This window comes from Ovis aries, chromosome 1 (assembly GCF_016772045.2).
Source record: "Ovis aries strain OAR_USU_Benz2616 breed Rambouillet chromosome 1, ARS-UI_Ramb_v3.0, whole genome shotgun sequence".
Taxonomy (NCBI): Eukaryota; Metazoa; Chordata; class Mammalia; order Artiodactyla; family Bovidae; genus Ovis; species Ovis aries.
In genome coordinates, this window is record NC_056054.1 from 74,069,579 (window position 1) to 74,092,898 (window position 23,320).

The window sequence follows — 23,320 nt, forward strand, 5'->3', positions numbered from 1 at the left end:
GAGATATAAGAATTGGGCTCCTAAAATCTTCTCCTGAAAGTATCTATCTGAAGACCTGTTCTGCCAGTTTTTTCCAGAGCAGAGAGATGGGGGATTCATTCCTGATCTCCGCTCTGAGCTCTTTTCAGGGGGTGTTGAAGCTACAGTGGCACATAATTTAATCCTTGTAGAGGTAGTTGACAAGTGCCAATTTGTAAGGAACAAAACAAAATCTTTTATTTCCTATTAGCTACAAACCATTCACTATTCCAAAGTTAGTACAATGTTTGGAATGCACTCTTAAAATATACCTATCAAGCAGTTGAGAATTTCAAGTGATCAGTTTTAATCCTTTTGTTGTCTAAAGGGGAAGAGACAAAGAGGAAATGATTGCTTCAGACATGTGAACTGGGGGAAGTGGTGGACATGAGGTGATAGGTGAACAGGCTAGTTGGAGAAGAAAATCAAGTTTGTTCTCTTCATTGTTTGACTTAAAATCAGTACAGTTTGTCTCAAATTAATCATAAATTATTTCTTAGGGGGGCATTTTTGTTAGCAATGACTATTAATGTTCTATGACTTTGTTTTGCAAGATTTCTGAAAAATAATTTTTTTGTTTAAATATGATTGATCACATGAAAAAGGAGTCTCAGTGGATTCTAACTGGTGCTATTCATTCCTCAGGATAAAAATTCATATTACTAGAGAGGTAGTATTCTGATCAAAATGGCACTGTAAGTTTACATATAAAACTGTCTCTTCCCAACTATAAATGTATGCCAATGACATCTATAAATAATACATATAGAATCATTGTTATTCTGGAAAAGAAGATAAACATTGACAAAAAATTTAAAAGACAGAAATTGCAATTAGGGAGACTGAAGCTGGAGATTTACTACATTATAGGATGAAAACACAAAGAGGCAGCTGAGAGCTCCACCTCAGGAGCTGAAGAAATAAAAAAAGTCAGCATCATTCTCAGGGGCTATAGCCTGTAATGTACTGCTTGGTAGCATGGCAAGAGGAAGCAGAGAGCTCGGTAGGGCTCAAGTCATAGACTGACTCTGCTACTAGATCAGTTTTAACTCCCAGAATGGTAATTCTGAGCTGTCAGTACAAATCCTGTTTTTTGACTGGGGACCTGAGTAACCCTAATTCAGTCAACTATAAAAAGACTAGACATGGTATAGTGAGTGCAAAGAGGAATAGAAAGGAAAAATGACAAAATACAATTGTGAATTTGATCCTGCAACTAAAATTTCATGAATGAAAACTCACAATAGTCCACAGATTGACTAAATGATGAAATTGTTTATTTGCTAAGTCATGTCTGACTCTTTTGCAACCGCATAGACCGTAGTTTGCCAGGCTCCTCTGTTCAATTTTCCAGGCAAGAATACTGGAGTGGTTGCCATTTCCTTCTCCAGGGGATCCTCCCAACCCCGGGATGGAACCCATGTCTCCTGCATTGGCTGGTGGATTCTTTACCACTGAGCCACCTGGAAAGTCCAAATGATAAGATTACTAAGATTATAATCTTTTGAACACGGCATTACATGGTAGATGGTCAAAATCCTCAAAGACACAAAGTAAAAATACATGCATAGAGAAACCAGGTATTATGAACATGTAATAAGAGTTCCAGAATTAGAAAAAAAGAGTAGCAGAAAGATAATATTTTTAGAGTTAATGAAGGATTTAGTGTTTTTCTGAACTGAAAAATTTATCATCAGAAAAGGACCACAAGCTGAAATTCAAAAATAAAATAAATCCATATCCAGAGTAACAAAATGTAGACAATAAGAATAGGAGTTCTTAAATGCTAATGGGGGAAAAAGACATTACCTACAAAGTGGTGAAAATTAAGCTGAGAGCAGACTTCACAGAAGTAACAATAGATGTTATGAATTGACAGAGAGGGAAAATAATTTTCAAAATATAGCTCTGTAACTAGCTATACTATTGTTCAAAGTAAACTGTGAAGAAAGCTGAGCGCCGAAGAATTGACACTTTTGAACTGTGGTGTTGGAGAAGACTCTTGAGAATCCCTTGGACTGCAAGGAGATCCAACCAGTCCATTCTGAAGGAGATCAGCCCTGGGATTTCTTTGGAAGGAATGATGCTAAAGCTGAAACTCCAGTACTTTGGCCACCTCATGCGAAGAGTTGACTCATTGGAAAAGACTCTGATGCTGGGAGGGATTGGGGGCAGGAGGAGAAGGGGACGACAGAGGATGAGATGGCTGGATGGCATCACTGACTCGATGGACGTGAGTCTGAGTGAACTCCGGGAGTTGGTGATGGACAGGGAGGCCTGGCATGCTGCGATTCATGGGGCCGCAAAGAGTTGGAAACGACTGAGTGACTGAACTGAACTGAAAGGCAAAATATTTTGAGGTACTAGGATTAAGTGAATTCATCCCCCATGTATAATAGCTGAGTGAAGATATAATCAAGTAGTAAACTAGTAAATTAGGGAAGATATCATCAAAATAGGGATAAAACTTAACTACTGATGCTAATAGTATTGTGTGTGTTCTTAGTTACTCAGTCGGGTCCAACTCTTTGTGACCCCATGAACTATAGCCCGCCAGGCTCCACTGTTCATGGGGATTCTCCAGGCAAGAATACTGGAGTGAACTACCATGCCCTCCTACAGGGGATCTTCCCAATCCAGGGATCAAGCCCACGTCTCCCACATCACAGGTGGATTCTTTACTGACTGAGCCACCAGGGAAGCCAGTAACCACCAATCATCTTAAAACGAATGAAAAGTACAAGATCCAAGAGAAACAGAGGGCTAGTGTTTGGAGGGTAAAATAGACTTTGTTAGAAAAATATGAAATTGAATAGGATTGTTAAAAATTTTAATATTGACACTAAAAAGATAGAAGTACAAGTATAATTCTAAGTTGGCAGAGAGGAAAAAGAGGGAATGAGAATAGATGCTGTCAAATAATAGGCTGGAAGAGAAAGGGACAAAGGAAGAAATATGGAGAAAAGAAAACACAAAAGATTGTAGCATAAATGAGTCTAAATTCAGTAATCACAATAAATGTTAGTTGACTAAATACACCAAGTATCAATAAAAATAGGGTGACCAAATTGCATATTAAAAACATTTTCAGGGCTTTCCTGGTGGTCTAGTGGTTAACAATCTGCCTGCCATTGCAGGGAACACAGGTTCAATCCCTGGTCCAGGAAGATCCCTGCCCAGGGCAACTAAGTACATTCTCTCAACTACTGAAGACCAAACACCCTAGAGCCGGTGCTCCTCAACAAGAGAAGCCACCACAATAAGAAGCCCACTCACTGAAGCAAAGACCCAGTGCAGCCAAAAATAAATAAATCTTTTTAAAAACCTCCAAATTAAAAAAATATGTGCAACATCTAGACTTACCAATGTATCACTAGAGAGGGTGGTTTGGAGGAAGGTAAAGTAAAGCAGATATGTGATTCTGGTGTTGCTTTTGTTATAGTGAAGTCACTCAGTCGTGTCCGACTCTTTGCAACCCCATGGACTGTAGCCTATCATGCTTCTCCGTCCATGGGATTTTCCAGGCAAGAGTGCTGGAGTGGATTGCCATTTCCTTCTCCAGGGGATCTTCCCAATCCAGGAATTGAACCCGGGTCTTCCGCATGGCAGGCAGACGCTTTACTGTCTGAGCCACCAGGGAAGCCTCATTTAGCATTTAGATAACATTAAATGTTACTTGCTTACACAGGGAGACCAAGAATAATAAAAGCAGTTGATACCACTGCACTTGTCTGCACATTACCATGCAACTGTGCTTTTCAGGGGATTTCAAATGAGAAGCACTTCAGCTTAAATCCTGGTTGTGTCGTTTGATTTTGTGACACAGAACAAGTAAGGTTTCTGAGATTGTTTTCTCATCTGTAACATTTTATAAAATCCTACTTCACAGGATTAAAAGTGGATGTAAGTTTAAAGTGTTTATTAAGGTTCAATATATGTTAGACCCCTTTTTCTGTTTTCCTGTTACTCTTTAATGTGTTCTATTTGGGGCTAAGATAAAGCTAAACATTTGACTTGATTTAAAGCCTCAGTAAAGAAGTAAACCTAGAGGCAGCAAAGGCTCATTAAATATCAGTCTACATATGTAGATGGTGTTTGCTTGGAAGCACTACAGGAAACTCAATGATACCTAAGAAAGGGGGGCTTCCAGCTTGCACGTGCTGTAAATTATAAATTGTGCACAGGACCTTAGTGGTTACTTAGTCTTTTCCATTTTACCAATAGGGGAAATGAAACACGGAAAAGATTAGTGTGTTGAAATTACGTAGAACAATGTCTCCCACACGTTAATGAATATGGAAGTAGTGAAGTGAAAGTCCCTCAGTCGGGTTTGACTCTTTGCAACCCTCTATGGGATTCTCCAGGCCAGAATACTGGAGTGGGTAGCCCTTCCCTTCTCCAGACGATCTTCCCAACCCAGGGATCGAGCCTAGGTCTCCAGCTTTGGAGGTGGATTCTTCACCAGCTGAGCTACAAGGGAAGCCCTAATGAATACCTGGGGAGCTTGTTAAAATGCAGATTCTGATTCAGTAGACCTGGGTGGAACCTGGAATTTTGCACGTGGTTTCAATACTGATCCACTGTAGACCACTATTGGGGTTGTAAGGACATATATGCTGAGAGTAGGACAAACTTTATAATCTGAATCTTCACTAAAAACACAATGTGCTTTCTTCCACATTCCAAGTAGCTTTCTAGGAAAGCAAACAAGAGATTGTTTCTGCTGGGTTTATAGAGCAGGAATAAACATAATTTGTATTGATATATATTCTTCTTGGTTTGATATTGGAAGTGAGATAGCAACTATATAAATAGAAATTGATCAAAAAACTTGTTAGTGAAGAGAGAATTCTGAATGCAGCTACCTCAAAGTTCTCCCTTTGTGCCAACTTCCCGGCCAAATTTTCAAGTCTAAGTGTTTCACTTGAAAAATATATGGCTTTCAAAGCACTTTCATGCCACGACTCTCAGTGGGGTTTTAGAATACATATAAGGGAACCAAAATCCAAAGTAAAACCCTTTGGAACAAGATATAGTACATTCAATTGTTAGGTTTGGATTCAGATAATTTAGTCATGTTTACTTAGGCAACATTTTTTTCCCAAATACTTCTTGCTTCTGGGATCTGAATAAGGCTCTTAGACCCTTGGGCTCAATTTCCCTGTCTGTTATCACACTAATTATTTTTTTTTTAAAAGAAACACTTAAAACTGTTAAATGCTAAGTTCTTAGATTTATGGATTCAATAAAAAACAGTGCCTCTTCAATTTTTCAGGGCTTGTGCTGATTTATATGGGCTTTGCTGACACAAAAATTAGATTAAAATTTTTTATTGAATCTTGTCTGAAGTGCTTAGACTTGAAGGGAGACTTCAAGAGAGAAAATTCACTTTACTGGATTTGGCTTTGGGAAAACTGAATATAAGCACCAATAAGGTTACTGGTTTATGTCTGGGTGTATCTCAGTCCACCCCACCTATCAGGGGAAGGGATTTCTTCTCTCATTCATAATTTCACCAGAATTAAGTATTCTACTTCATATTTCAAAGCGTGGCAGCCTGATTACCATCTGTGTAGTCATGGGTTTGAAATTTTCCAGGATCCCAGCAGTTGAACAGAACTCTTTCTGACCAACTCAATGAAAGAATTAACAAGAGACTTCTTTAGTGCCTTTGGAAGAACTTGCGTGTCAGAGCTCAAAATTCAAATTTCTGGGTGGCAGCTTCCTGCAGCTCTAATCATAGACTTTTTCTCCTTGGTCACGATTTTCTTTGTTTGAGCTCAGTTTGGTCTCTTAGAAGTCCAGTAGTGTTTTATGCACTCGGATGAACACTGAAACAGGAGGACAATTAAATAGCTGAGAACAATGAACTCAGGGAACTCTGCCTTTCTTCTTTGTTTAAATCCAGGAATTCTTCTAGCCCCTGCTCTCAGAATGATCAAAACCCTTTGGTTTCCACCCCCCAGTTACAGGCTACCAGCAAAGTGTGGAATTGGTTTCATTACCTTGTGAGATTGCTGGTGACGGTGACTCATGCAGGGATGGTTATTTGTTTCCTGTGATTTTCCTGCCATGCAGGTGGTTGGTTATATATAAAAAAAATTTTTTTAAGAAGTTATTTTCAGATATGTCCTGAAATAATATCACCTCTGTTGGGCTGCTTAAGGTAATAGGAAACTGAAGGATGAGGGATAGGGGGCTTGGTCTTGCATCAGCGGTGGTAGAAATATGCTGAAATGACAATGTTAGAATAGCTACAAACAGAACGCAATGCTATCGTTGCTTATGGCCACAAAAATTAAACATTGCGTTAAAATAATCATCTATTGGGTGAATTGGTAGGCTGTAGTAGTTTTATTAGCATGACTTTGAATATTTTAATTAAGAATTTATTATGAAAATAACAAAGCAGAAATTTTGATACCTACGTTTTTGCTTTTGCCATGATGCTCCCTATCCCATCCCCAACTCCAGGAGGAAACACCCCTGGTGTTTCTATTCTCTCATCCAGAAGAGTAAAGACTAGATCTGGGGAAAATTTATTTTTGACAGGTAAATTATACGTAGTATTTTTGAGGAGGGCTTCCTGGTGGCTCAGTGATAAAGAATCTGCCTGCCAATGCAGGAGAGGTGGGATCAACCTTTGGGTTGAGAAGATCCCCTGGAGAAGGATCTGGCAACCCAGTCTAGTATTCTTGCCTGGGAAATTCCATGGACAGAGGATCCTGGTGGGCTCAAGTCCACGGGGTCACAAAAGAGACGTGACTTAGCAACCAAACAACAACAAATTTTTGAGGTGTACATTTTAAATGAATCTTAACTATTAAAAGATTGCCAGAACATTTATATATCCATACTACCAGGGCATTTGAAATATTAAAAGATAAATATCCATTCCCACCTGTCAAATACAAAAGCTTTTCATCCTGACACAAGTTAAAAGCCTCATTGTTATTTTCCAAACTTATTTAGTAAACACATGGTAAGCTCAGTTGCCCCTATGATTTAAGCAATCAATACATTCTCCTTTTGAATTGTGATTTCTCAGAACTTAACCAGTGAGGCACCGTAGGAAGGCAAGCTTCCAGATCAAGCTCTTTGGATCCTATTATGCTAAGATCTCTCTCTCTCTCTCCGCTCAGACTGCAAGCCTAGGCAGCCATCCAGGGTTCTTTATGTGAGGGGCTGAGAGGTCATTGGGAGTTAGGAACAGCTTTCTCCTGGTCACGGTGCTGGCACTCTTCTGAGAGCAACAGGACGCTGAGCCCGGGGGCTGCTGATAGCCTGTCTGCTGCCCTGGAGTTGCTGTTTTTCAAAGCTAATCTTTCTTTCAGTTCATTTTTATACTGAGATTTTATTACCATGTAAAGCTACAAATATCAGAAGAGGTAAAGATTTACTCAGAGAGGATATTACTGAGTTAATCTCATGAGATATCACAACGCCCATACTTTTTATTTTTCAGCCGTTATCAACTGGGTTATTTCATATTAATCAAGGAAGATACGATTTTTCTGAACCAACTGATGTTGCTATCAGTTTTTCCTGTGTGTGGTTCTGTCATCTTTTCAATTCTATGGTAGGAGAATTTCTTCAGACTCAGTCAGAATAAGATCTAGAAAAAGGTGACATGATCTATATCCTTAATTTAGAACTGGTTTCTAATGATTGATTATCTGCATCGGAGGCGTAGTTTTTATGTTTTCACTTTAAATACAGCTCAAGCAGCGTTTCTAACGCATATCTTTCCCATTAAGCATTTAATGTTACGCTTTTTATTTATCTCGAGACAAAAAGCCCATTAGTTTATAAAAGAAAATGGATAATTTTTTTGACTGAGTTTGAATGTTGCTGGAATGGGACTAAATTTGGATACGTCCATGGATTTTAAGTGAGGGACAAGGTAGTTGTGCTCATTTAAATAATCATTGGGTCAGATTTCCAGAGAACATCTTACCTATATGAGAAAATTATTTTACTTATAGTAAGAACATGGAAGTGAGCTTTACACTCAGTCAAAGTTTCAAATCTACATTGATGAGCAGCAAATAAATTATTCTGTAGACCGAGTTAAGACAAATACTTTGTTTTCACTTTGTCCTTATGATTTTTAACCCAGACTGTGGCATACCATACAAGTTGTATTTAAAGAACAGGAAAGAAGACACCTTTATTGATTTAATCTCTCAGTTGATATTCACTAAGTGCTTTCTACATCCCAGGAACTGTGCTAAGCCAGTTGGTTTCAGCTCATCTTGGTTACTGCCTGATAACCATCTAACATCATCCTGACCTCCCCCCTCACTGCTATTCTACAACTACTAGGTCCCAGGCCCTGAAAAATGTCTCTGGGACTAGTTTATTTGTCCTTGTGGTGATCATCTGTGAGATTTTTGTTTGCACTAGTCCTGCGTCATCCCGTTTCTCTTCCTAGAGAACCATCCCTCTGATCACCCAGGAACCCAAGTGTTACATGTGGAAATGGTACTCTGGCGATGGCTGTGCTCATTCCTCTTGGGAAGAGGATTATACAGTTGCTCTGGTGCAGTTGCTCTGCTGCCACAGGACATAATGGGACCTGTGATTCATCTGAACCTTCACGACAATGAACAATGGATTCCTGCTAAAACAAACTTTTTTTCTGACACAAGTACTTTACAATTGTTGAATGACACTTTCACTGTTACAAAATGGTCTAAATGAAACGGGACGAGAGATGAAGGATTACTTTAAGGCACTTAGGGGAAGAATGAAGATATTGTCCCTGAAACAATTTGCTTTTCAAGGCTACCAGAGACCATCTTTGTCTTGAAATGCCTCGAGTAAAAGTGGGCACTAAGTAGGAAAGGATTCCAAGATTTTTCTCTAAATTCCTAATATTTTTGGACCAGTTGGTTGGCAGGGCTCAGAGCAGTGTGAGCTATCTAAGTTGCCAAAATGGATACTTTTTTCTAGAAAACAGCAAATATTTGATAATTCTTAGAAATTCTTATAATATTTATTAGATTGAAAAACAAGATTATAACTCAAATTTTAAAAATTTTCAGTTTGGTCTGTGAAAACTGGGGAGACTATAAGATCTCAATTATTTGTATCTGATGATAGTCTGAGATAAGAAAAAACAAACTGAGGATAAATTTTACTCTCTAGTAGGCTAAAGTCTGTGTGTTGGAGAAAATTTTATTAAAACAAAATGATTTCTCATCCCAGAAAGATTCTCTACAATGGTTAGTAGAAAACTTATTTGAATAAGCATTAAACCGTGATATGATCCACATCCCAGGCAATCTGTTAAGAAATAACAAAGACAGGAGAGATCAGGATGGCAGAAGGGAGGATGCGGGCTCACCTCCCCAGCACAAACACATCCAGAGCACACCTACATATGAAACAATTCTCAAGGAAAACTGGAAACTGGCAGAAGAACTCCTATACAACCAAAGCTTTAAGAAAGGTTTCCACATAACTGGATAGGATGGAGAAAAGTCATGGGATTGGGAGGGCTTTGAAAGGAAGGAAAGGTCCATACAGGTCACCTTCACCCTGGGGAGCAAGCAGGTTGAGCTGGGTGTCCCAGTCCTGGAGGCCTCCATGGAGAAGACCAGTCCCTCTGGCTGCTGGGAGACCTGCAGGGATAGGGAGAAGGGCTGGAGAACCTCGCTCCCACTTGTGAATAGTGCACGGTAGTGGTCTGCCAACCACAGGACAGAGAGCTCTGCACTGATAGCAGCTAGCTCACTGTGCTCCCCAGCCTAAGTGCAGCAAACACTCTGCACCTGCTTATTCCACACCAGAACTTGGCATGAGATCTAGGAGAGCCAGGTCTGGGGAAAAAAAAACTCTGTCTAGGAACACAGGCAGGTTGGGGGTCTGGGATGTGGTCCAGGTGAAACAGCGGCTGCCAGTGTTAGCACTAGCTCAAACCAACACCACAGGGGAAGCCCAGACTGATGATGGCAGCAGAGCTGCTTGAATTCCTGTGGCCACAAAGCCCCAGCCTGGATACCACACCGGTCTCACTCACTCCATATCACAGCTGTGCAATGCATCTGGGAGGACCACAACAGGGGAAGAGACACAACCTTGTACTATGTCTGAGCTGAGCCATGAATTCCTACACAGGCGGCACATCAGACCAGTTTGAGTACATGAGCCTCACTTCAGGGCTCCCGTCCTTTGGGGCAAAGAATGCACTCAAGGGAAACAGAGCCTGCTCAAGCTCAACCCTCAGGGCTTCTGCTCCAGCAATTGGAGAGCAGACCGTGCCTCTGATAGGGTGGTGACAGCCCCTGAGCAGAGAGGAAGTCCCGCCTCTCACTTTGCACAGGCTTTAAATCCCCTAACACCAGCCACCCTAACAAGGTGATGGCATTCAGCATACCCTGAGGAAAGATGTGGCTGGTGTCCATATCAAAATAAGCATTCAAAAAAAATAAAATAAGCCCTCACACCAAAGGCAGTCTACATAGAGACACTGGCACATGAAAACACTCCCTCAAGACCACAATAGATAAGGATTTCTCATATATTCACAGAACAGAGGAAGTTAGGTGAAAAGGCAGAGAAACTATTCCCAATTAAGACAGCCAGGGAAGACAAACTGAAGGACAACACAGATCAGTCTATACTAGACAATGAGCTCAAAATGGAGATTATAAAAATGCTAACTGCGACCCAGTGCACTAAGAGCAGCCGAGAGGAGTTACCCCACATCTGAGGTTAGGGGCGGCAGCTGGGAGGAGCTACCCTGCTTCCGAGGTCAGTGGCAGCTGGGAGGAGACAATCCGCATCCGAGGCCAGGGGCTGCTGCCGGGAGGAGCCACCCGAGGAGCGGTGGCTGCGTGGGCGTAGGAGGGCCTAAAGGAGCTATCCCACGTTGAAGGTCAGGAAGGGCGGTGGTAAGGAGATACCCCTCATCCAAGGTAAGGAGCAGCGGCTGTGCTTTACTGGAGCAGCCGTGAGGAGCTACTCCATGCCCAAGGTAAGAGAAACCCAAGTAAGATGGAAGGCAGACACACTGAAACCATACTCACAGAAGACTAGTCAATCTAATCACACTAGGACCACAGCCTTGTCTAACTCAATGAAACTAAGCCATGCCCATGGGGCTACCCAAGATGGGTGGGTCATGGTGGAGAGGTCTGACAGAATGTGGTCCACTGGAGAAGGGAATGGCAAACCACTTCAGTATTCTTGCCTTGAGAATCCCATGAACAGTATGAAAAGGCAAAACGATAGGACACTGAAAGAGGAACTCCCCAGGTCAGTAGGTACCCAATATGCTACTGGAGATCAGTGGAGAAATAACTCCAAAAAGAATGAAGGGATGAAGCCAAAGCAAAAACAATACCCAGCTGTGGATGTGACTGGTGATAGAAGCAAGGTCCAGTGCTGTAAAGAGCAATATTGCATAGGAACTGGGAATGTCAGGTCCATGAATCAAGGCAAAATGGAAGTGGTCAAACAAGAGATGGCAAGGGTGAACGTCAACATTCTAGGAATCAGCAAACTAAGATGGACTGGAATGGGTGAATTTAACTCAGATGACCATTATATCTACTACTGCAGGTAGGAATCCCTCAGAAGAAATGGAGTAGCCATCATGGTCAACAAAAGAGTCTGAAATGCAGTACTTGGATGCAATCTCAAAAACAACAGAATGATCTCTGTTCGTCTCCAAGGCAATCCATTCAATATCACAGTTATCCAAGTCTATGCCCCAACCAGTAACGCTGACAAGACCTTTTAGAACTAACATCCGAAAAAGATGTCCTTTTCATTATAGGGGACTGGAATGCAAAAGTAGGAAGTCAAGAAACACCTGGAGTAACAGGCAAGTTTGGCCTTGGAGTATGGAATGAAGCAGGGCAAAGACGAATAGAGTTTTGCCAAGAAAATGCACTGGTCATAATAAACACCCTCTTCCAACAACACAAGAGAAGACTCTACACATGAACATTACCAGATGGTCAACGCCAAAATCAGATTGATTATATTCTTTGCAGCCAAAGATGGAGAAGCTCTATACAGACAACAAAAACAAGACCGGGAGCTGACTATGGCTCAGATCATGAACTCCTTATTGCCAAATTCAGACTGAAATCGAAGAAAGTAGGGAAAACCGCTAGAATCCCTTATGATTATACAGTTGAAGTGAGAAATAGATTTAAGGGCCTAGATCTGATAGACAGAGTGCCTGAAGAACTATGGAATGAGGTTCATGACATTGTACAGGAGACAGAGATCAAGACCATCCCTATGGAAAAGAAATGCGAAAAAGCAAAATGGCTGTCTGGGGAGGCCTTACAAATAGCTATGAAAAGAGAGGTGAAAAGCAAAGGAGAAAAGGAAACATATAAGCATCTAAATGCACAGTTCCAAAGAATAGCAAGGAGAGATAAGAAAGCCTTCTTCAGCAATCAATGCAAAGAAGTAGAGGAAAACAATAGAATGGGAAAGACTAGAGATCTCTTCAAGGATATTAGAGATACCAAGGGAACATTTCACGCAAAGATGGGCTTGATGAAGGACAGAAATTGTATGGACCTAATAGAAGCAGAAGATATTAAGAAGAGGTGGCAAGAATACACAGAAGAACTGTACAAAAAAGATCTTCATGACCCAGATAATCACGATGGTGTGATCACTCACCTAGAGCCAGACATCCTGGAATGTGGAGTCAAGTGGGCCTTGGAAAGCATCGCTATGAACAAAGCTAGTGGAGGTGATGGAATTCCAGTTGAGCTGTTTCAAATCCTGGAAGATGATGCTGTGAAAGTGCTGCCCTCAATATGCCAGCAAATTCGGAAAACTCAGCAGTGGCCACAGGACTGGAAAAGGTCAGTTTTCATTCCAATCCCAAAGAAAGGCAATGCCAAAGAATGCTCAAACTACCGCACAATTGCACTCATCTCACATGCTAGTAAAGTAATGCTCAAAATTCTCGAAGCCAGGCTTCAGCAATAGGTGAACCATGAACTTCCTGATGTTCAAGCTGGTTTTAGAAAAGGCAAAGGAACCAGAGATCAAATTGCCAACATCCGCTGGATCATGGAAAAAGCAAGAGATTTCCAGGAAAACACCTATTTCTGCTTTATTGGCTATGCCAAAGCCTTTGACTGTGTGGATCACAATAAACTGTGGAAAATCCTGAAAAAGATGGGAATACCAGACCACCTGAGAAACCTGTATGCAGGTCAGGAAGCAATAGTTAGAACTGGACATGGAACAACAGACTGGTTCCAAATAGGAAAAGGAGTACGTCAAGGCTGTATATTGTCACCCTGCTTATTTAACTTCTATGCACAGTACATCATGAGAAACCCTGGACTGGAAGAAACACAAGCTGGAATCAAGATTGTCAGGAGAAATATCAATAACCTCAGATATGCAGATGACACCACCCTTATGGCAGAAAGTGAAGAGGAATTAAAAAGCCTCTTGATGAAAATGAAAGAGGATACCGAAAAAGTTGGCCTAAAGCTCAACATTCAGAAAACGAAGATCATGGCATATGGTCCCATCACTTCATGGGAAATAGATGGGAAACAGTGTCAGACTTTATTTTTTTGGGCTCCAGAATCACTGCAGATGGTGACTGCAGCCATGAAATTAAAAGACACTTGCTCCTTGGAAGAAAAGTTATGACCAACCTAGATAGCATATTCAAAAGCAGAGACTACTTTGCTGACTAAGGTCCATCTAGTCAAGACTATGGTTTTTCCTGTGGTCATGTATGGATGTGAGAGTTGGACTGTGAAGAAAGTTGAGCACTGAAGAATTGATGTTTTTGAACTATGGTGTTGGAGAAGACTCTTGAGAGTCCCTTGGACTGCAAGGAGAGCCAACCAGTCCATTCTGAAGGAGATCAACCCTGGGGTTTCTTTGGAAAGAATGATACTAAACTGAAACTCCAGTACTTTGGCCACCTCATGCCAAAGAGTTGACTCATTGGAAAAGACTCTGATGCTTGGAGGGATTGGAGGCAGGAGGAGAAGGGGACGACAGAGGATGAGATGGCTGGATGGCATCACTGACTCGATGGACGTGAGCCTGAGTGAACTCCGGGAGTTGGTGATGGACAGGGAGGCCTGGCGTGCTGCGATTTATGGGGTCGCAAAGAGTCGGACATGACTGAGCGACTGAACTGAATTAAAATTATCTAAATAAACACAGATCAACGTTAACAAGAAACTAGAAAGTATTAAAGATGACCCAATCAAAAATAATTCAATTTCTGAGATGAAAAAGCAATGTGGAAGCAATGAATAGCTGTCTGAACGATGCAGAAGACCGTACAAGTGATTTGAAAGATAGAGTAATGGAGATCACCAAATTAGAATAGCCCTCAGAAAAACAAATTAAAAAACAAAAAAAGAAAGCAACATATGAGGTCTATGGGAATAAAACATGCCAACTTATATATAATAGGGTTTCCAGAAGGAGAACAGAGAGAGAAGAGAATCAAAACAATTTTCATTTTGTTTAAAGAAATTACGGGATGCTCCTGGTGGTACAGTGGATAAGAATCCACGTGCCAATGCAGAGGACATGGGTTCAATCCTTGGCCTGGGAAGATTCCACCTGCTACAGAGTGACTAGGCCAGTGTACCATAACTACTGAGTCTGCAATCTAGATCTGGTGAGCCATAACTACTGAAGGCCAAATGCCCATAACCCATGCACCACAACCAATAGTATAGTCCAGTAGCACTGCTCTGTGGAACCAGAGAAAGCCTGTGCACAGCAGTGAAGACCCAGCACAAACCAAAAAAACAAATCATTAAAAAAAAAAGAGAGATTTAAAACATATTAGTGGGTGAGAACTTCCCAAACCTAATAAAGAAACAGATGCAATCCCATGGACTGTAGCCCACCAGGATGCTCTGTCCATGGTATACTCTAGGCAACAATACTGGAATGGGTTGCCATGCCCTCTTCCAGAGGATCTTTCTGACCCAGGGATGGAACCCACAGCCTTTTGCATTGCAATCAGATTCCTCACTGTCTGAGCCACCTCAGAAAGCACAGGGTTACCCAAACAAAATGAGCTCAGAGCCAAATCAAGACATATCACAGTTGAAATGGCAAAATTTAAAGATAAAGACAGGATTCTAAAGGCAGCAAGAAAAAACAAAGAGTTAGTTACAAGGAAACACTCCATAAGGCTGTTAGTTGATTTCTCTGCAGAATGTTTGAATATATCATGCAACTCCCTTCTGACTTTTAAAGTTCTGAAGGGGAAAAGCCAGGAACCTGGGATAGTCTACCTAGCAAGACCATCATTTGGAATAGAAGGAGAAAGAATTTCTCAAGACAAGCAAAACTGAAAGAATTAAAAACATTAAAATTTATTCTAAAAGAAATATTGAAGGTTTTTTTTTTTTTCTAAATTGAAAGGAAGCAAGAATTTACAGAAAAGGAAAAAATCCCAATATGAAAGGTAAATATATAGGAAGGATTAAAGATCACTTAAGCAAGTGTAGATTAAAAACCAAAACTGTTAAAGCAACTATAACTAGAGTACCTATTAAAAGGATAGGCAATGAAGATGAAAAATTGGACATCAAAGAACACAAAATGCGGGGGAGGGCAGTAAAAACGATGTGTGTTAGTCGCTCATGTCTGACTGTTTGTGACCCCATGGACTGTAGCTTTCCAGGCTCCTCTAACCATGGGATTTCCCAGACAAGAAAACTGGAGTGGATTGCTATTTCCTTTTCAGAGGATCTTCCCAAATCAGGGATCAAACCCAGGTCTCCTGCATTGCAGATTCTTTACCATCTGAACCACCAGGGAAGCCCCATATAGATCTTCTCGAACGTGTTTGAACTTAAATGATTATCGGTTTAAAGCAAGTTGAAGTAGTTATGGCTCAACATACATGAATACCAGAGTGACCACAAATAAAAAGCCTACAATAGATTCATAAAAACCCAAAATGAAAGGAACTCAAGCATACTACAGAAGAAAATCAAACTACAGCATAAAAACACAAACAAAGATCTACAAAACTAGAAACCAAAAGCAAAATGGCAATAAGTACAAACCTATCAACAATTATTTTAAATGTTAATGGATTAAATGCTCTGATCAAAGGCAGAGTGGTCAATAATTTTTTTTTAAAAAGAACCTTCAATATGATGCCTACAAGAGATTCACTTCAGGGTGAAAGACGCAGAGACTGAAAGTGAGGAGATGGAAAAGATCTCGGGCAAATGGAAATGACAATAAAGCAGCGGGTAGCAATACTCACACCAGACAAAACAGACTTCGAAGCAAATGGTATCACAAAAGACAAAGAAGGTGTTATATGATGAAGGGATCAATATAAGAAGAGGATATTATACTCATTAGCATACATGCCAAACAAGAATATACAGTGGAAATAAAAGTCTTTTCAGCAAGAGGTGCTGGGAAAGTTGGACAGGTGCATGTAAATAAATGAAGTTAGAATATATCCTCACACCAAACACAAAAATAAACTCAAAAATGGCTTAAAATGTAAACATAAGACATGGCACCATAAAATTCCTAGAAGATATCATAGGCAAAACAATCTCTAACATAAATCATACCAATGTTTCTTAGGTCAGTCCCCCAAGGCAATAGAAATAAAAATAAAACAAAAGGACCTAATCAAACTTATGAGCTTTTGCACAGGAAAGAAAATCGTAAATGAAAAGATAACCTACAGAATAGGAGAAAGCAAATGCAAATGCTGTGACTGACAAGGACAATTTCCAAAATATATGAACAGCTCACACAACTCAATAACAATCATAAAAAAAGAAGAAAGATACACAAAAGATCTAAATAGAAATTTCTTCAAAGACGACATACAGATGGCCACGAGGCACATTAAAAGATCAAAACCACAATGAGGTATCACTTCACAACTGTCAGGATGGCTATCATCAAAAAGTCTACAACTGGAGAGGGTGTGAAGAAAAGGGAATTTTTGTACACTGTGGGAATGTAAATTGGTGTAGCCACTATGGAAAGTTGGTGGGAATGTACATAATGGTGCAGCATGGAGTTTCCTTTAAAAAATAAAACTGAAAATAGAACTATTATAAGATCCAGCAACACCACTTCTGGGTATATATCCAGAAAAAATAAGCACACTAAATCAAAAAGATACATGCACTCCAGTGTTCATAATAGCACTATTTAGCCAGGACGTGGAAGCAACCCAAGTGCCTGAAAACAGATGACTAGCTTAAGAAGATGTGGTATATACATACAATGGAATATTAGTCAAGCTAGTTAGTGTTAGTCACTCAGTTATGTCTGACTTCTTGCAATTCCACAGACTGTAGCCCACCAGGCTCCTCTGTCTGTGGATTTCTTCAGGCAAGAATATTGGAGTCGGTAGCCATTCCCTTGTCCAGGGTTTTCCTTGACCCAGGGATCAAACCCAGGTCTCTTGCACTGCAGGCAGATTCTTTACTGTCTGAGCAACCAGGGAAGCCCCACAACGTAATATTATTCAACCATAAAAAAGAATGACATATTGCTATTTGTATCATCATGGGTAAGGTTAGAAAATATTATATTTAGTGAAATAAGACAGACAGAGAAAGACAAATACTATATAATATCACTCATATGTGAAGTCTTTAAAAACAACATGAATGTATACACAAAACAGAAAGAGACTCATAGATGCACAAAATAAATTTATGGTTACCAAACTGGAAAGGAGCGGGGGGCGACGATCAATTACGAGTATGGGATTAACAGATACAAAATACTATTCATAAGACAGATAAGCAATAAGGATTTGCTGTATAGCAGAGAGAATTTTACCCAGTATTTCTAACAACCTAAAACAGAACATGGGCTTCCCAGGTGGTGCTAGTGGTAAAGAACCAACCTGCAAGGCAGGAGACATTAGAGGTGGGGTTTCGATCCCTGGGTCAGAAGACTCCCCTGGAGGAGGACACAACAAACAGTATTCTTGCCTGGAGAATCCCATGGACAGAGGAGCCTGGCATGCTACAGTCCATCGGGTCACAGAGTAGGACACAACTGAAGTGACTTAGCATGCACACACAAAACAATATAATCTGCAAAAAAAGAGAAAAAAAATGATTTGCTATGCTGTACACATGAAAGTACACATGATCACCTTCCCTGGTGGCTCAGATGGTAAAGCGTCTGCCTACAATGCGGGAGACCTGGGTTCGATCCCTGGGTCGGGACGACCCCCTGGAGAAGGAAATGGCAACCCACTCCAGTACTCTTTCCTGGAAAATTTCATGGACAGAAGAGCCTGGTAGGCTACAGTCCACGGGGCTGCGAAGAGTCGGACATGACTGAGCAACTTCACTTCACTTCACACATGAAAGTAACACGATATTGTAAATCAACTATGTGTGAAAATTGCTCAGGCATATCTGATTCTTTGTGACCCCATGGATGATACAGTCCATGGAATTCTCTAGACCAGAATACTGGAGTGGGTAGACTTTCCCTTCTCCAGGGGATCTTCCTAATGCAAAGATCGAACCCAGGTCTCCCTCATTACAGGCAGATTCTTTACCAGCTGAGCCACAAGGGAAGCCCATACTTCAATTAAAAAAAAGATTTCAAAGGAGAAAGAAATCTCATCCCTTCACACAGCCAAGCAGATTAACCCATTATGTACACGTTTCAAGATGAATAACAAGTAAGTAAGTAAAGGACTCATTTGTCACAAACAGTTCATCCTAACTTTACCTGGTAACTGGGGAGACCGTATGTATTAGCTAACTGGATTTATCTAGAGAAAAAGCAAACCTCATATCTTTATAACAGAAGGCAGTTTCGCAACTTAGAGCAAAGTGTCCACTGAATTTAGGCTCCTATCTTGCCACAGATTCTGGAAGCTAGGGGTACTGTCTCTCCTGATGTTTGCATTTCAAAGAGTTGGTTCTCCAATTTCTTCATAAAGACATGCCTAGGTCAGAAAAGTGACAAGAGGCCAGCTGGCAAAAGACCTATCTAGTCTTAAAAATGATTTATATGTATTTCAAAGAGGTAAGAAAGCAAACGCTCTGTGAAAAGGGAGGAGAGCGAAGTCTCTTCCCCCATTTTCAACAGGGAGAATTAAGCCTCTTATTTTAAGTTTATATTTGTTCTTACATGTGCAACTCTGTGGGAAAAAAATCATTATTTGGTTTCACAATTGTCTGCTAATAAGATCTGTAATGTAAATGTTTACCTCTGGGTATTGAGACCATGTGCAATATTTATAACTTTAACTCTGATAAATGTATCCTATGAGCTGAGTTCCTGAGAAATTTGAGATTGCTCGCTTCTGCAGCCATCTTCCTCCTCCATGCTCCAAGAGAATGGAATTTAAGAGATCAGGAATCTGGCTTAAGTAATTTTGCATGTGCCATGACCTGTGGCCACAATTCAGTGGCATGTCCAAATTTTGAGCTCCTTAGTTAATTTATATAGAGTTAATAATTCCTCCCCGGCTTTCCTCTTAATTCAGTTCCTATTGATACAGATATTCTTACTATGTCCACACAATTCCCTTCTTACTCCTATTTACAACAATGGCTCTTAACACTGAATAGATATTACGCTCATCAACGGACCATTTATAAAATAACAATGTCCAAGAACTCATGTCTTTCAGAGATTTCAATTCAGTTGACTTGTTATAGGGCCCAGGCATCAATATTTTAGATATGTGCTGTGCAGTTTGAGTTTAGAACAATTGATCCAGAACAAATGCTTGGTCCAATAAGCCATTCACCAAAAATACTAATTACCCTCTCTCTGTAAGATGGTCCCTTGCTCATCCGTTTAGAATGGTAGAGACTTCCACTTCACTGGCTCTTTTTATAACGGAGGAACATCTTTTGCAGGAAACCACATTATCACGACCACCATCATTTCCACCACCAATAATTGTAAGCTACCTATGTGAATTCTTAGTACCATGCACATTCTGGCATGCAACAACGTCTAATAAATCTTTATCCAATGGATGAGGAATGCCTAGTGTCTTGCTGTATCTCACTGTTCGCTAAACTCAGGGTAGGCAAGGCGTGAGCTGAAAAGCTGGAAGATAACTGAAGGGGTTGTAGGAACTACAGACATGTTTATTTTGTACCTGCGGGTGTGGCTGCTGTAGCAGCAGCAGACATGCTGTGTTTTCTTATGGTTAACCCAATATAACACAGCCTCAGCAGATTTTCAGGTGGAGCTTACATTCATTTATGCAACAAAAGTGGCCCAAGGCCAAGCAGGTACATCCTGAGGCACATGCACAGTGCTATAAGTGATCTCACCTGTTATATAACCATGTATTTACAAAACATGGGGCAAGAGCAAGAGGCTGTGGGGTGAGCGAGCCTGACCACTGCCATCTTAACTAATTTGCTCTTTCCCTACACCTACTTATTAATTAGTATGTGAGGCTCAAAGAGACAGAACTTGGAGCTCTTGTATGTAAATAAGGTCTCTTCTAAAATTCCAACTCCAGGGGTGTAGGATCATAGTAAAATTCAAGTACATGATTATTTTCTGATAAGAATAATTAAGGTGTGATCATAGTAAGATGTTAAGCTTTAAAATGGGGGTGAGAACTCAAAGCCAGAGACATTTGAATGGTAATTAATTCCTGGATTTTTAACCACTTCAGTTGTAAGATATCTATAAAGTATTCTGCTATAGACTATTTCTCCATTGAGAAAAAATAACACCCAGAAGCTTTGAAGAAATATCACTATTTCTCTTCTTGGGTAGGAGGGTAGTAGAGAGAAAAATAATTAAAGGAGGAAAACTGGGCAAAGATAATGTTTTTAGGGTTGAGGAGAAGAAAGGAAACGTGTCGGACGACAGGAGGAAATTGACTGAGTGGGCCTTTCCCGATCAAGACAAGGAGAGTTAGAAAAGGAGTAGTTTCTTTTCACACAAGCATAATATTTTACTAGCCTAAAAGACAACTAACAATAATTTTGGAAAGCTTCCTATCTTCTTTAACATATATCTTGTACCTTTGGTAGATGTGCTTCCTAGGGTTTCTCCCCCTCTGTAGCCCTGCATGGTCTTCAGTGGACAAGAATATGCATAAAGTATAATACGCACACGCACACATGCCTGGAGGGCAACTATTTAACCAGGAGTTCACCTAAGTTTAGCAAACATTCCCCCAAATGTTCTACATTCAGAAAACAGCTCCTGGCCAGGTAAACCTGAAATCTGTGTGCTAAAACCCCTTGCATATTAACATATGAAAGGCCCTAGAAAACTGAAGTCACAAAATCTGTTGAATTTTAACCCCAGAGTTCTCCAAAGTTAGGAAAGCAAGGGAACTCTTTACAATAACTTCCCCGCAGAGCTAGACATCTGTATTACATCCTGTGAAGGGTGCTGTGTTAAGTCATTTCACCTGTGTTGCATTTTCTATCTTGTTACTTTAGTTCTGTTACTGTGGGCCTTTATTCATTTGTATTACCAAAGACCTAAGAAAGTTTTGGAAAATAGGTGATAAAAAGAGGAAAGTGAAGTGAGAGAGATTCAGAACCAAGATGGTGTTAGATCGGAAACAGAACCAAGCTGTCAAAGGCTTTTCATATGAATACGCAATTTAGGGAAAATAATAAGGGAATAGGCTGTCTGGATTCCTGTGTGTGATTTTAGGATTTCTACTAGATGCAGTCTTGGAGAAAGAAATGGCAACCCACTCCAGTACTTTTGCCTGGAAAATTCCATGGATGGAGGAGCCTGGTGGACTGCAGTCTATGGGGTTGCGAAGAGAAGGACACGACTCAGCAACTAACACACACATACCACATGCAGTCTCGTCGTTAGACGACACAGTCTATTCAGAAGAACTGGGATGAGCTGAGCTCGAGATTAAAAAAAAAAGTTAAAATAGAGAAAGAAAAGAATCGTTCTTTATGACAGTTTCAGAAAAATTGCTCTTATTCCTCTCTTGAACATGGTTATGATCCACATTTCATTAAAAAAGAAATCCTGTTCAGTAATACTGTTGTTCAATCTCTCTGCTACCTCATTACCAGCTATAAAATTTATCATAACCCAAATTCAACTAACTAGATTCCTCTGGCTACAACTAAAGAGCCTTTCTTCATTATTCCACACTTAGAAAAATAAATGTCAACAAAAGAAGCTAATAGGAAGGATTTATGAGATGTGCAATAATTCCAGCAGCATGACTTTGATTTCCAAAATGCTCTCACATTGAGCATCTAATTTGGTACAGACTAGGCAACTATAATTATCTTAGCTTCCAGATGATGACAGTTAAATGATTTGCCCAAGATCACACTGCTAGGAGAGCCTGAACTTTGGCTCATTTCTTCTGACTCTGAATCTATTTCCATCCCAATACATTTAACAGCTTACTAGCCCTTTGATTTCACAAATAACCCACACTTAAAAAGTTCACAGGAAAATGATTAGTTAACAGCTAACAATTATTGAGAAGTTACTATGTTGTGGGCCCCGTTTTGAGACTTTACATAAACTATCTTATTTCATGTTCATAAAATTCCTACAGAGAAAACAGTATTGCTATCTTCTTTTTACCAGTGAGGAACCAAGGTTTGGAGAAGTTAATGGGCCTGGAATATAGACTCAGGTCTTTTACACACTGGAGCTCACTCATGTGCCAAAGCTGTTTGTTTTACTTTTCTATTGCTATTGGAACAAAATATCACAGACTCAGTAGTTTAAAGCAACACAAAGTTTTATCTTACCGTTGTTTTAGAAGTAAGAAGTTCAACAGGAACCTCACTGTGCTAAAATGAAAGTGTCGGTGGGGTCGCATTCCTGCTGGAGGCTCTTGGGGAGAACCGACTTGTTTGCCTTCTTCAGCTTTGAGAATCTGTTCAGGTCACATTTGTTGGCTCCTAGCGTCATCCCCATTTTAAAAGCCTGCAACGTTCTCTACGGCGCCTTGCCAGCTTTCACTAAGAACGCTTGTAATTACTTTGAGTACACCTGGGTAATTGAGAAGACTCTCTCTAAAGGTCTGCTGAGTAACAATATTAATTCCACGTGCAACTTTCCCTTCACTCTGTAACAATATTCTCAAGACTTGGACATCTTTGGAGAAGATTACTCTGCCAACCACCCTGTTCTATTTTCACAGAAAGAAAGATTCAGTGAGGTCTGGAATGCAGTAATACATTTATTCACTCTTGCCTGGAAAATCCTATGGACAGAGGAGCCTGGAAGGCTGCAGTCCATGGAGTCGCTAAGAGTCAGGCACTACTGAGTGACTTCACTTCCACTTTTCACTATCATGCATTGGAGAAGGAAATGGCAACCC

The 23,320-nt window shown here is 40.4% G+C and overlaps 1 long non-coding RNA gene across 2 annotated transcripts; it reads right to left on the reverse strand.

Annotated features, from left to right (window-relative positions):
• Positions 1-1,292: 1,292 nt before the first annotated feature.
• On the reverse strand, positions 1,293-22,890 carry LOC132657642 (uncharacterized). 2 transcript variants are annotated; one of them, XR_009596107.1, is made up of 4 exons: positions 22,746-22,890; positions 17,897-18,089; positions 5,584-5,849; positions 1,293-1,481 (listed from the first exon to the last, which is right to left on the reverse strand). It is a non-coding gene; the product is annotated as an uncharacterized LOC132657642 (long non-coding RNA). The 2 variants fall into 2 exon arrangements; XR_009596106.1 differs by lacking the exon at positions 1,293-1,481 and having other exon boundaries at positions 5,363-5,849.
• Positions 22,891-23,320: the final 430 nt, after the last annotated feature.